This window comes from Macrobrachium rosenbergii, chromosome 36, assembly GCF_040412425.1.
Source record: "Macrobrachium rosenbergii isolate ZJJX-2024 chromosome 36, ASM4041242v1, whole genome shotgun sequence".
NCBI lineage: Eukaryota > Metazoa > Arthropoda > Malacostraca > Decapoda > Palaemonidae > Macrobrachium > Macrobrachium rosenbergii.
In genome coordinates, this window is record NC_089776.1 from 27,410,289 (window position 1) to 27,422,788 (window position 12,500).

At 34.3% G+C, this 12,500-nt stretch overlaps 1 protein-coding gene across 3 annotated transcripts in view; it reads right to left on the reverse strand.

Moving 5' to 3' along the window:
* LOC136825035 (Kv channel-interacting protein 4-like) overlaps positions 1–12,500 on the reverse strand; it is an 884,172-nt gene that overhangs the window by 188,506 nt on the left and 683,166 nt on the right. The gene's annotated exons all lie outside the window — the stretch shown is intronic.

Sequence of the window (12,500 nt, forward strand, 5' to 3'; positions counted from 1 at the left end):
TGTGGAATCCGAACCACATTATACCGAAAAATGAATTTCTATCACCAGAAATAAATTTCTCTAATTCTTCATTGGCCGGTCAGAGACTCGAACTCGGGCCTAGCAGAAATATATGAAGAAGCTTAACCCTACAAGGTAGAACTCAACGAACGCAAGTCAGGTTAAAGGGAGGATGCTCGAAAGAGAGAAGTTAAGGGGTCTTTGTGGATTGATATTAAAAAGTATAACTTCTGTACAAGAGGAGAAGTTCAATAAAGTTTCTGTTACCGTGTACTGAGGCCTACTGAAAATAACTTCTCTTTGAGCATAATAAAACTGAGGATCTACTGGTTTTAAGAGTAAAAAATAAACATCGTTTAGTGTTACTGAACCAGGTAGAATGGAAGAATCTTCCAATTACGGACCGAAATGAAAAATCATTTACCTGTCCACGTGAAATTACTTTCCTTCAAAAATAAAAATGAGGGTATTTCATCCTTTTAAAATATACAAATAGAGAAAAATAAAAGCAAAAATATATTAGGGCAGCCTTAAAATAACTAAACAGTACGAACAGAATAGATAAAACTGTCGTGAAGCCTCTCTTTAGGTAAATCAAAATGCAAATGCATGTTGCATCTACTAAACTCAACAAAAGAATAAAAGAATGATCAATTCTTTGACCTAAAGGACGTAATCCTTAAAATTCAGTGAAATGGAAAATAACGGTACTATCTGTCTGCATGTTATACGCGTCTCAAGAACTGCCGACTTTCCCATTCTTTCTGATACGTAGTGTTATTTTAAACCATTAAAAAAAGGACTATAAAAAGACACTTCCCGTTCTCCGAAACACATCCTACAGGGTATTATCAAGGACTGCAAATCTTAATGCACGCCTCCATCTCACTCAAAATATTTAAGTATTTTTTCCTGTTTTGGCCTCCAGTAATTTTTCCCCCTGTTTTGGCCTTAAGCAATTTTCCCTGTTTTGGTCATCGGCATTGAATATCCCATTTCCCCTTCTTAAAAGCGGTGCATGGTGGAACACAGTTTTTCACTCCACCATCCATCATCATCTCATATTCAATCATTTCGTCAGCATCAGCTGTACCTAGGGCTCAGGAATTTCTATCCCTCATTTATTTGGCCGGAAATTTTATATTGCCCTTTTTCATCACTTTTTTTTTGCACAAGTCATATTTTATTTTTATTCAAAATTGGCGTCGATGATCGTTGTGGTTGTGACGATATTTACTCATTTTCGTGAATCAATTCCCATCTAGGATTCGTATTTGGAAACATGTCTTTTCCACAATGTCAGTCTATCTTTGAATTAAAAAAAACATGTATTTTACAATTTCGCAAGTATTATATTAATTTCTCTAAAAGCCTATCCCGTGAATCAATTCCCACCTAGGATTTGTATTTGCAAACATGTCTTTTCCACAATGTCAGTCTATCTTTGAATTAAAAAAACATGTATTTTACAATTTCCCAAGTATTTTATAAATTTCTCTAAAAGCCTATCCAGATTTCCTAAAGAAGGTGGTAGAGAAATTTTCTAGCAGGCAGTTTCGGTACGATTATAACTGTAATGCTAAATTTTAATTCAAAGACACCACAAACACCACTGTAGGAAAATCAAATATTCTCAGACACAGATAAATCTGCCTTTTCAACCGTCCATAACTGAATGATTACCTTCGGAGTCGGAATTAATCTCTGTATTGGCCTCATGCCTGGACATTACAGGAGAGTTATGCGTAGGGTAAATGCCGAGGCCTTGTATTGTACAAAAACGATAGTCAAAGAAGCTGCAACAGTCGTAGGCCATATGAAAGCGGCAATGGGCCGCCAAGTGAGCCAGTGAGCAGGCGAGAGAATCGATGCGTCTGTTCCTCCGCTTTCAGCCTTATTGCCTTTGCCTTGTTTCTCAATAAGTCCGTCTTTATTACCTGTCCCTCGGTAAAAGTTTTTATAACTCGTTTGCAGATCAAATAGCTCTCTCTCTCTCCCCTATTCCATGTCACACGTGAAAACCTGGGTATTTACTGTCTCTTCTCTAAATATTTTTGTTGGTTCCTTACTCTGACGTTCAACACCTTCCGTTTATTTCTTGTCCTTCAATAAAATCTATCTATTCCCCTATTTGTTAAATCCTCATCGTCAACCGCTATCCCTCCCATTAACATCTCAGTTACTTTATTCTTCTTTAAAACCTCTGCCTATTTACTGTCTCTTCTCTAAATATTTTTGTTTGTTCCTTACTCTGCGTCTATTTCTTGTCCTTCAATAAAACCCATCCATTCCCCTATTTGTTAAATCCTCATCGTCAACCACTATCCCTCCCATTAACATCTCAGTTACTTTATTCTTCTTTAAAACCTCTGCCTATTCCTTGTCCCTCCGTAAAACTCCATTATCTGCTCCATGTTCCTCTTTACAACTTCCTTGTCTGATTCTTCTTTAAAATTCCTTTGTGTCCAATGCCATGCTTTAAAACTGCCTCTCCGGTGTCTCTCTTTACATCATCTCTGTTTCATATCCTTTAAAAACTCTCTGTTTGCCCCATGTCCCTCTTTAAGACCTCTTTTCCCGTTCTATGTCCTTCAAAAATCTTTAAGCTTATTCCTGGACCCTAGTTAAGAAACTATTCATCCTCGTCGATACCACTCTTTGTATTCTTGAACGCTTTGTCCTTTTCTTAAACTTTAATAAACCTCTTTCTGTTCGCGCTCCTCTGAGAAAGCACTTTATTAACTATCGATACTTAAAATCTTCTGTCTATTCTCTGACCCGCGGTAAAGGTTTCCGGTCTGATAACCTCTTACCCATAAATATCACAATAATTTAATCGCCTTTGCTAAAACCCTTCCTATTTTCTCTCACACCTAACCTAAGGCCAAACCTCCTGGTTTTACTCCCCCCTGTCTATTTCTTGTCCACTAATGAAAGCCTTCAATCAAATCCTTTCTCCTCATTTCTCACATCAACCTTAAAATACATTTTATGAGAAGTACATCTTTTTAAAACTTCTAAGCGTAGGCGTAATGCAGACAACACAGTATTACACAATGATTTTTTTTCCAGATATATAAGCTTTGGTGACAAGTATCTTGTCAGCAAGGAAATGAACATATTCGTTCAGTCACGGCAAACCGCACGTAACATTTTGTTACTGAAATACTCATTAATCTAACGTTGATTGAACATTATGACCTCCAAATAAATACGAAAAAATGTCAGGGAAGTTCCCTCTCTATAATATGACTTTTCTCGTCTGTCATGAGATATTCTTTTTTTTTACAATATTCTTTTACTTCCCTCATCATTATACTTTTCATTGTGTTCTTGCCTTTTTCTTTCGCTCTGTATTGTTTACCTTTCCTTAACACTATATTCCTTCCGTGGTCTTCTCACTCTATATTCGCAGACCGCTTCTTGTCATTATTTTCTTCGGTTTATTTTCTTTATCCTACTCTATAATTTTCCTTCCCCTTTCTCGTCACTCTTCCCCACAAAATAAGCCTCAGACATAACAGGCTTTCGGCCCTCTCTATGATTCCTATTTGCGGGACGGACACAAAAAAACTGAAGTTTCTATTGAAACGGCAGAATTTCACTTTTACTCATTTTCTGATAAAAAGCGAGAATCAAAGGCTTCTCTCATCTCCGAAAGATAAGATGATAAGAAAATAAACGTTGGAAAAGAAACGTTTCCAGGCTTTGGAAATGGAAGCACAGGTCCTTCATTCATGGAAAGTAAATACGACGATTTTCTCGCATAAATTTTCAGGTGGTGATTACGACAGATATCTCAAAACAGCCTTTTGAAAAATATATTTCAGTAACTATTCAAAGAATGACTATTAAAAATGAGTGATACTAAGCGAGTGACTAATCAACATGGAAAAAAAAACTATATTCAAAAATATCTTGAAATAAATCATCAGAGAAATATTCTATTCCTTCAACTGAAAACTTGGATACTTGTCTCCAAGAACACGTTTAAACGGGAGAATATCACTAGTAAACGAAAGGAGTTTATAACCTCGTTACAGAAAAATCCATTGTTCCCCTGTTGACTTTATAAGTTATTATGTAAATGTGATCGGTAAATTGTGATTGGTAAATTGTGATTGGTCGCTGCCATAGCAGAGAAAGGCATGGAGCTAGCAACACTCTCAGTGGAAAAGCTGTATGCATATAGATATACATGCATACACACACACACACACACACACACACACACACACACACACACACATATATATATATATATATATATATATATATATATATATATATATATATATACGTTGTCTTCTTGGATATTCCATAAACACGAAAATTTGGCCCTAATGTTTTTGTTAAGTCAGGGGATTAGTACGTTCAATATATATATATATATATATATATATATATATATATATATATATATATATATATATATATATATATATATATATATATATATATATACATATATATAGCCCTCCCCACACACACACATATAATAATATATATATATATATATACACATATACATATACATATACATATACATATACATATACATATACTGAACTTACTAATTCACTGGCTTAAAAACCATCAGGGTTAAATTCTCGTATTTAAGGAATATCCAAGAAAATAATATTTGCCTTTCCTGCACATCGTGTTACTTCTTCAGAAATGCATTAACTGCTATACTTTTTCATAGGAATATTCGGTTCTTATAATCACACAACAAAAAAGTATTCAGAAAAGAAGTTCCTATAATACTGGGCACTGAAGTCGTCGATGAAACACCATGGCTTCGGAAAATGAGGGAGGGTTCGGGATAATTGAAATTAAATCCACTGGGTTCAATGGTTCTTCCAAACCAGCGGCTCTGTGTTTGTGTGTTAGGAAACACTGAAAATACAGTAATGCTGTTAGGTAAGAAATAGGAAAAAACCCAGTGAAAGGGTAAAATATAAAGTAAACGGACGAATAAAGTTGGGAATAAGAGTACAAAATCTGATATCAAAATGTATGCTCTACAAATCAATGAGAGCAAAAACTTGACTCCTTTTCGTGATAAATAGAAAATGAGAGTTGAGGAATGAGGTGTGAGTAGTGGATAATGAACAATTACGTCACGAAGAGTGCCATATATGTATACATTAAGTGGTCTCTTCTTGTGGAAGTTCATAAAATAAAGGAACAACACAACGGTTATTGCAATATTCATACTCTGTTGAATTGTGGATGAATCCCCTGTACGGAAAACTTTCGAAAAATTTGCAACTTCTTACGTCTTGACGTTTCTTGCGTCACCTTCTCTGTGACTCTCCTGCCCTTTCAACATTCGTCAGATTTACCTACTGCTCAATTCTTGTATGAAAATTCGGATCTTTCCCAGATAGTGACCCCAAGGGTTTTCGGGGATCATTATCTAGGACTGATATTTCTTGGGGTCAATATCTTTATGATATTTACAATCTTTTGTTTATGTTTATACGGTAATCCCCAACGGGCTTGTACTAAACACGCCGCAAGGGTGGATACAAACAGGGTTAAAACCCTTTGGGGGTCACTATCTAGGAAAGATCCGAAAATTTAGTGGTCCATCTTACCGATTTCCATTTACCGTCATAACCTCACTTTTGCTGACATTTACTCCCAACCTTTTCCTCTTCCAAAAACTTCCAAACGCTTCCCATTAGTTTCCGTAATTTCTCTTCACCGTCATGAACACAGCATTACACCTGTATAAAATGTTCTTTCTCTGACTTCTTGCACTACTCCATCCGAAATAATTTTGACTAGTCTCTTACCAAGCTTTACACGAAACCAGTCACAGCCGTTTACATATTCTAACAAACATCTCGTTTTCATCCTAAAATCTTTACTTCCTATCGACATCCTATCTTCTATACCATACATTCTCAATACCCTCATAACTGCCTCTAATGATTCCAACATAAGCTTTTAACAATTTTAAGTATGCAACATACAGCTTTACCCCTTTACTTTCAAAAGCCTTACTTCAGTTTCATAACAGAAACTTGATTCACAAACCTTCTTCCTTGCGCAGCCCCAAACGAATCTTTCTCTTTCAGTCCTAAAAGCAAAATTCTACATATCAATTTCCATTTTACTCTAAGAAATGCTATTGCTTTCTAATGTTTGCAGCCACTTTACGCACAAAGGAACAATTATTCCTCCCATTCTTTCGGAACCTTTTTCCCCATCCAGACATTCCATACAAACCATGGTCAGCCAGTCAATCACACTAACACAACCGAAACACCATCTCACATAACTCCTTCTTTCTTTCCTTTCACCAATCTCTTAATTTCCCTCAAGTAATTTCCTTAAAGCTTTCTCAGACTTCTCCGACTAAACAGAGTTTGGTCAATACTGCGCCATTCAGCTGTGCTTTCTTTCCTCTTCCACATTCAACACAACTTCGAAATACTCATTAGACCGACCCAGACTACACTGACTTCTTCAGACAACTCTCCATCTGCATCTTTTATATTGATACACGTTAGGTCACTGACCTTTCCCTATGGATTTACTTCCCTGCAGAACAACAACCAACTCTCCTTCAAGTTTTTGCTTGTCGTGTCTCTTTTCTATTGCTTGACTTTTTTTTTTATCTCGCAAACTTTCTTACATACTACACAAGCTATACTTCATTTTACACACACACACATGACCTTTCTGTCACATAGCTGCATCTCAAGGTACCTAGTTTTCACACACACACACACACATATTATATATATATATATATATATATATATATATATATATATATATATATATATATATATATATAAATACATATATATATATATATATATATATATATATATATATATATATATATATATATATATATATATATATATAATATTAGCCACCACAGTCTCTCAGTATACCGGACATAGGGCTCAAATTACAATCCATTAAGGGGGAGTACCCCATACCTGATGATAGTCAGAATCAAACGAAACTTTGGGGTCCAGCTTCGCAAAAGGGGTCAAGCCAGATAGGAAGATTAAGTGATTCATTGGGGAACAGGCGTTCTAGAAGTAGCTCTATACCCTTGGCATAAGAACTATTTCCCTGTGCTCTCCTTTTGCTGGTACTCGACTGTTTTTCCAGGAATGGCGGGCTCTGACCTGCTAAGCCCCGAATCTCAGGCCGTATCTATTTTGGCACTCTGCCACCAACTGGCAATGGGTCACAAGAGACCCGGACTACAAGCAGCCCTTTAACTTGTTAACTGAAGACATAGTGGCTCGTCTAGCTATTTTGCAAAAGCGCACTTGCAATCTGAATTGCCCAGTAAGTCAGAAATTTGCAACTGAGTACCAGTTTACTTTATCTCCCACTCAATCTCTCATTTCTTTCCCCAGATTTCATCTCCTTTGCTGAGATCTGTTTGCTATTATCATGAATTACGTCTGTTGATGAAATAATCCTTTGAATTCAGTGACACACAGTTAATCATCCCTCCATTGTGCTGAATTATTGCGAGTGAGAGAATCCTTTATGCAAGAACCCTTATCTGGAATAAATCTATTTCCAGAGACGTGTTACCTCGTCCCCCTCGTATATCTGCCACCAGCCTCCCTGTGAGAAGTTGCCTTAGGGGGGCAATTAATTCAACTTCGCTACATGCAAGCCACCTGCTCCTGCAACTGATTACAAGATAGTAGAACTTTTTATTCTCGAGCCAAGGGCTCCCGTCTGCATTCCTACTATGTCAAACTCATCATTCTTTCTGGAAGCCAGTTAGCTGTAAATTTGTTTTAGTTTTATTGCTGTGTTTGCCTTGCTGGGTTGCACACCAGTCGTGATTTATTTCCCCTGCTTCAACTGTGTGAAATAAAGTAATTTATTGTAACTAAGGGTTTTCATGGTGACCTCCCCTTTTATTTTAGAGGTATCACTAAGGTGAGTTATCTTGTGTGTTGCATTCTTTATTACACATTTGGTTCTGGGTAAGTGGCCCCTAAGGCCAATTTCAAAAATCAATTCATTTCATTTGCCAACCAGGCCAAATATGTAACATAACAATATATTTATATATATACCATATATATATATATATATATATATATATATATATATATATATATATATATATATATATAATATACATACATATACATATATTATATATACATACATATATATATATGTATGTATATATATATGCAAAATAAATACAAAATTGAAAAATAAAGAAGTAAAGGAACAACAGAGTATATATAAACAAGCAAAGTCATTTTGGTCATAGCAAAAGTTGCCATGTAGCACATTCGGAATGCTTCATTAAGAAAAGCTAAGCAAAATAACTAAGTGAATAACAATTAATACATGCATAGGTAAACAACAAATATAACGCATAAAAAAACGTCATACCAAAGACGACATTTAGTAACTTGAGAAGCCAACAGCAAGAAAAAGGTTACGCTTCCTCAATTGTAATTTCAGGCCATAAAAGACAACCATAAGGGGAAAGGTGATTACCCATTATTTACAACACTCGTGACACCCCGATTCCAAGTCGACGTTGTATATGGTGGAGGGAACAACAAGGAATGTGAGACACCTCGCAAAATTAAATGAATAACGAACACGATACTGAAAACATAAGCCAAATACAGATAAGAATAATAATAAAAAGATGAAAGATATAACAAGGCCACTAAACACTAAATAACATTAAAGCAATAACAAATCTGATCCTGGAAGCGAAGACCTCGAAGAGAGTTATTTAACAATAATAAAAGGATAAGGAGAATAACAAAAGAATTGCACTACACTACACTATAATAATAATCCCATCTGTCGCCAATAATGACTACTGAAAAGACCGAGGCTTAATAACAGCAACCATAAATAAACAGAAGAAAACGAATCAGTCCTCGATGATCACAATTATTACGTCAGCAATAATGACAAAATGACAACTATAATGACACCAAAAGAAGACAAAGGGAAAGAAATGAAACACCACGACGAAGGATCCGGTTCCCAATCCGACCTTCTTCACATTTCGGCCCCAAAAGAGGGAAAGACCCTTATTTAGGGCTGTGATTCATTTGATCTGTCCCGTTGGCAGAACAGAGAAGGCTATTCTTAGAGTGATAAGTTACGCAAATGTTACTATATTTATCGGTATCTACGGGCCATTGTGCCGTAGCAGCTCATTAGCCATAGGTCAATAGGATGTACAAGGACCTGACCCGTCGGGCAGAAAGAGTCCTGCGTCTAACTTTAGACACTGACTCCAAAACACTCGGCCTTCCGTGTTCTAGAGCTATTAATGGTGTCCTATAACTATTACTCTCATTATCAGTATATTAGTTTAAATAAAAAATTAATATAATCTAATTCGATTAACATATTTTTCGTTAAAAATTGCATTGTCATACTTTACAGGGGAACATAAATATATAAGTAATGAAAGTATAATTAGGGAGTGACACCTGGTCTTCCATTTAGCCGCTCTAAATGTGTAACACCTCATCAAGTGCAGGAAAAATTTTCTAATTACATCGACACGGGCATATTGCCACACATCATATATACAGAGTATATATATATAAATATATATATATATATATATATATATATATATATATATATATATATATATATATATATATATATATATATATATATATATATATATATATATATATATATATATATATATATATATATATATATATATATATATATATATATATATATATATATATATACATATATATATATATATATATATATATATATATATATATATATATATATATATATATATACACATATATATATATATATATATATATATATATATATATATATATTATGTGTATATATATATATATATATATATCTGTTTCTCATTGTTTATGTGTGAGTGAGTGTATGTGACCCCAAAAAGTGAAAAAGTGATATTTTCAATTTCGACAAGAGTTGCAGTCTTTATGATAATAGTAAACCCTGTAGAGTATAATACCTTAAAACATGAGACAGATTGAAACCCTGTAGAGAGAGAGAGAGAGAGAGAGAGAGAGAGAGAGAGAGAGAGAGAGAGAGAGAGAGAGAGAGAGAGAGAGAGAGAACCAATATCATTTAATTCTATTTTCAAAGCAAAATGCATTGCATAAAACATGCCCGGAAAACAAAACGAATTTCTCCTACAAAGACTTCCATATTCCAAATGGCTATTAAGAAACCATCTATTTATACTGTATTCATGATCTTCAATCTTCAATTATAATCTTTCTTTTAGTCAATTACCACAAACGGCATAAACTTAGCTTCCATGCCCTTAGTAACGGGTTTCTTTTATTAGACTATTTATCGTTACCGTGCGTTTCTTTTACACCGTTCTTTTTCTGGTCCTCGCCTAATCTCAAACATAAAACTTCTTGGATATCAATCATTCTTTTTTAATATCATCGTTTGTTATTGGTCTCACCAGAACAATGTTCTAATTTAAATTAATTTTCGAATAGGCATATCATTTTGTTTAATCTTTTTCTCATTTATCTTCCTGAATGCACCCTACTTTGGTTCAAAATCTCAATCACTTCAGGGCCCTCTATCACAACATAACCAATTTCTCTCACTCTTGAACATGCATCCCTCTCAATCGATGCTGCATGACTAAATTTCTTGGAACGATTTAGAATATTATAGTAAACATAAATAATAAGCGATGCTGATTGCAAAGGACGGATATAAGTTTTAAAAATCATGAAGACAAAAAAAAATATGCATTAAAACGAAGGATTAATTAAACTAAATTAGAGTAAACAATTGTATTTATTAAATATTTTAGTAAAAATAATTTTAACGGAGGAAATTCTATAAAATATACCAGGGCAAAGACGACGATTATCGCTCATGAGAATATTGTTTTCGATGCACACTTCGTTTAATAGAAGGATAAACAACGCCAATCTCTTCTCCTGCCGTGAAACAGAAGCGGGATTAATTAAATCTCCCTCGTCCCTTCCCCATCACTCCTATCAATTAAAATATCATGCTGGTAAAGGATTTAGAGCCGCTTGCTCTTCTAACAACTATCAGGAAAGGACCCTGGCAGGATGCTGCTTGCAAGAGCGTCGGTAGAGATTTTCAAACCTTATATTGCGACTGCTATTCTTCAGTTATTTGAAACTTGAAAGTTTACCATAAAAATGTCTGGCAATTAATTCTTATCTCAACTGCTTCTCATTTAATTTTAACAGCCAGTGAAATATGGCAGGAGGAGCCATATTTCACCATTATGGTTTTCAAAAATTAGTTTTAATTTCATGAGGGGCAATAGGTAGGGATAGTGAAGACAAAGGTACAGGTTTCACATTTTCATCATCTTAAAATTGTATGTGTAGGACCTTGTTACAATATTCTTGGAAAATCACTAGAGAGTCTGCAGTATCATACCATGAATTCTGGTTTGAATTTCTTGCAGCTTGACACTAACTTCAACATATCTATGCATAAAATCTCGAGAAACATGACCATTTCAAGTGACCTAAAAGCAGTGAATGAAATACAGTTGGAAGAATCAGCATATTTCTATCATCTATGAATGAAATCTCTAGACACAATTACATTTCATTCGATGTGGAAGCGAGATAATGAATAAACTAGAGCTCAGCAAATGACAGAAAAATCCATTAAAAAAAGCCGCAGATGTTTAATAGAAGTTTAACCTATAAACACAGTCATGATTGAAATAAAAAAAATTAATAAAATTATGATCGGGATAGCGAAATATAAGAAGCACAGCAGACTTAACGAAAGTTCATCATATCAAGGAAGCAGTTACAGCGAATCAAGAGTTCCGAGGAGGATAGTGAAATCTGGTTGGAAGAAACCGTAGACTTCTTCGAAATTAAATTCGAAGCATACTTCCGAATATTCCTAAAAACAACAAACGCCTTTCTATCGAGCTGAGAACCAGTTAAAAACACATTTCAAGACTAATACGCAGGCTTAAAGTTTTCATGTAAACGTATCTATGGTTAAAATGCAAATATTCACGCACCATTTAAAATAAAACCATTAATAAAAGTTTAATACTAGCCTCAACAAACAATTGCCTTGAAGGCGTGCAATGAGGTTAGATCACAAAATACAATTTATTTACGGCTCGATAGGATTAAAAATATAGAATTATAATTTCCCGTATTTTAAACGGCAACTAATGTACTCTCGGCCAAGAATATTTAGCATAGTTTGAGTATATTTTACGAAAATTAGTGCTGTAATAGTGTGTATATATATGTACTTGTATATATATATATATATATATATATATATATATATATATATATATATATATATATATATATATATATATATATATATATATAATATACACACATACACACACACACATATATATATATATATATATATACACATATATACACACACATATATATATATATATATATATATCAGCGAAGGTGGACCATGGAAATGTA